We start from the raw sequence: 3,782 nt of genomic DNA, 5'->3' as shown, positions 1-3,782 counted from the left end.
AATATATTTACCACATCAACAGATACAAAATTATGACATCCTTCAAGTACAAAGATCACTATGGTGACACTGCCACATTTGTTTCACCTGTCCCATCTCCCTCCTCCCTATTTCTCCTCAGGTCCCTGCACATTAGCAAGCATCTCTAAAAATGCTGCACTTTGTACATAACTTCAACACTGTTGACCCTCTAATAAGCAAAAATAGTTCCTAGCTCTCAACCACCAGTCACTGACCTCTAGTAGATGGGCCAGCAAACCCTGGGTGTTCACAAGGAACAATTTGGGACATTTACCTCATCTATATAAAGTATTTCTGCCAAAATAACATGGCTGGGTTTCAATGTAATAAAACTCCCCTCAGACTCTGTATTACAAAATGCAGAGAAGACCAAAGAGCATGCTCTTGACACTGCAGGAAGGCTCTGTCCAGAAGGCAGGGAACCCTAGGGGACCAAAGACTTAGTGTCTGTCTGCAGCAGGTTCACTCCATGTACAGAAGGTTTGTCTTTCTAACCCTCTCATGTCCACAGGAATAAACACAAAGCCACTTGCATGTCTCTCATCTCACAGAGGAAGTTGTACAAAGGAGATCATAGGCGTAAGTGTAAACCAATAACTACGAGTCAATATTTCTAATCTAAGGAAGAGTGTCAATTAGAAGCCCAATAGAAACTAGTGGGGTGGCAGATGTCACATGACATTTAAGAGGACAACAGGAGGGCCCACGTGCCCTCCAGCTAACTGGAACTAAAATATGTGGCCTTCAGCCTTGAGGCTGCTCTGCTTTCCCACCCAGGATGTGCCATGGAGCAGGACTTGAATCAGGGTTGTCTGGCCCAACCCTGGCAGCTGTAACTTGCACATTGCCCAAGACAAGAACCCAGGCAGATGTTGGGAGAAACACACAATGATGGCCCTGCAAACCTGCATGTTTTTTAAAAAGTGACAAAGTAAGCTCTCATCATGCAAAAACACTTTACCTGATAGTTCTGGGTATCAGAAATCTGAAATCAGTGGACTTGTTGTTAATCCCAAAGAGGGGAGGAGAAATTTTCCTCACCAACCCAAATCATCATGGCCAAATTAATTACAGCAATCAATTAATTAAGGCAAGCTTTTTTTATTTGTGTACATGGGCTGTCTCCCCCTAAGGTGGGGTTGAGAGGTCAGCACTGGATGTGAGGAAGGCAGGACATTTATAAGTCAGGAGTAGGGGGTTTCTAAATGTGGGGTTTGGTGGGCACAGTAGGTGAAGTTATGGGAGCAGAACACATGCACTGCCAGTCAAGTCCTCCTGAGACAAAGACATGGTTGCAAGATGGGTACAGCATGGTAGTCATGGTCATATCAAGGCAGTCATAGGTGCTCACATAACTTTTTGAAACAGAGGTAGGTTTGCAAGATGGTTATAAAGAACTTCTTGAAAGGAAGACATGGTTGCCATTCCTGGAGCAGGCGGGACAGAGCCATTTGCAGTTAAGGTTCCAGGCAGGGCACAGCCCAATCCTTAAGAAATGGTGGTTTAAGCATAAACAGGAAGGAGCCTAGTTTGTCTTTACGATAAGATGGCTTTTAAGCCTAAGATGGGGGCAGGCTGGCTCTTCATATTCCTAGATCCCAGTGTGGTATGTGCAGGCCATCTCCATGGGGGATGTGTGCAGCTAGCTCTCCTAGCCTTCCAACTCCTCAAGGCTGCCCCCTCACCATAGCCTTGGCTCCTTCTCACCCTCTTGAAGCCAGCAATGGCTGTTACAACTTTGGAGACTCTCCCTTCCTCTCTTACTCATACCAGTTACATCACTGTCGCTGGGATAAGATGCCATGACAAAACAGCTTAGGGAAGAAAGTGGCTCAAGGTTCCAGACAGGAGAGCGCCCATCATAGCCAGGAAGGCGTGGCCATGGGCGCAGGAAGCAGAGCGGCCACATTTCATCTACGCGCGCGCGCGCGCACACACACACACACACACACACACACACACACACTCACACACACACATACACTCACAGAGCGACAGAAAGAACAGGAAGCAGGTCGGGCTATAAACCTCACAGTCCTCGCCAAGTGATACACTTCCTCTAGCAAATCTGACTCCCCCTCCTGAAGGTTCCATAATTTTCCCAATCAGAGCCAATAGCAATGGGTATCACATGGAAGTGAAAACTATTAAGAGAAGGATTGGCTCAGGACCCCAAGACCAAGTTCTCAGCACCAAGGAGATGTGTTTGCCCCAGAGAGACAGAGGGCACAGAATAGACAATCACAGGAGATAGAGGGTAAGGGAGAAGGGGAAAGGAACAAGGGAAAGGGGGCGGGGGCATTTGTCCCAGAGGACAAAGAACTGCCTCTGGATAGAGAGGAGACAGATGTGACACATAGGAAAATGGCCATTTATAGAAGTATGAGGGGAAACCCTGTGTTAGGATGAGGCGCTTAATTTTAATTGGGCATGTTAATTAGGTGAGACAAAGGGGGCTTTTGATTGCTGGACTTCAATACTTAGATAGTTGGACCTTGGTAGTCAGCTTCTGGAGGAGGAAGTGGCCAAATAAGGGAATAGACCTTGAGGGCTAGCTTTCGGAATGTAATGTAATAGTTTCTAGCAAGGCAGAGGGAATTAAGGAGAATGACAAGGACTATCAGAGTCATGCTCACCACACTCAAGCTGGTCTTGAGTCCCTTCAAGAATTATCCCCTGTTGTCACATGAGTAGCAGGGAAAAGAGACAACCTCAGGTTACGCAGACTCACTCCTCAGGTACATAGGCCTCCATATTTGTTGAGCTATCCCTGAAGTCAGAATTCACCCATGCTTCAGTTCAGGAGTGTTTTCACCTACAGAACAGACAACAGTGCTTTAGGGAACCAGTGAAGCATGCCGGTACTCCCAAAGATGAGTAATGAGAAACTGAGTTCAGATGCCAGCATCCATGCAAAAGCTGGGTACCGTGGTGAGAATCGGTAACCCCAACACTGGGATGCAGAGATAAGAGGCTCCTTGGAGCAACTGACCAGTCATCTTAGCCAATGAGCGAGCTCCAGGTTCCACGGTTACCGCACAAGTTGGTAACCGTGTGGAAAGGACTGACCTATTGTGGAATCTAGAGGACTCAAGACCATGGACAGGATAGAGAGGGGCCTGAGCTTGCTCAAATACCAACTTGTTTTCAGGTCGCATTTGCTGAAGGGCAAGTGGCCGAACAGGCCAGTCAGAGTCATACCTCTGGCCCCACCACAGCCCAGAAAACCCCCAAACCATAGACCACCTGCTGGCCATGGAGGGTCTACTGAGGTGGCTCAGGGAACTTCTCTCTCACCAATTGTAAAGTCACCAGTTTTAATTGGCTGAGAGATGGGAATTTCATCCATTCAGATCCCATGTCCCATTCCGTTTTATGGGCACCAACGAGATTAAACACCTGCCCCAGCTCACCATCCAGGACCCCAGATTTGATTCTGAACCTGCCAACCTTGGCCCCTCCATCTCTGTGTCTGTAAAAGCCAGTTTCACTCCCTTAAATTGGACTCAAAAGTTTCAAGTCAAGCCACCCTGAGGCTAGAGGTCTGCGTGAGCGAGCGCATGTTATCCTGGAAGGTTTCCCTCGGTGTAGACGACAGTGGTCTGGAGGTAGTGGCCTTGAGCTGCCAGGCCACCATCTGCAGACGAGAGCGGCACCATACACTCCAGCCGACAGGGGGCGCCGTACCACGTCAAGCTGGTGCCCTACCCGTGAGCTGGCTGCGCCCGCGCACTCCCGCCGATAGGCGGCGCCGCGGGCCC

Source organism: Mastomys coucha, unplaced genomic scaffold, assembly GCF_008632895.1.
Source record: "Mastomys coucha isolate ucsf_1 unplaced genomic scaffold, UCSF_Mcou_1 pScaffold22, whole genome shotgun sequence".
NCBI lineage: Eukaryota > Metazoa > Chordata > Mammalia > Rodentia > Muridae > Mastomys > Mastomys coucha.
Note: the sequence above shows the minus strand (reverse complement) of the source record.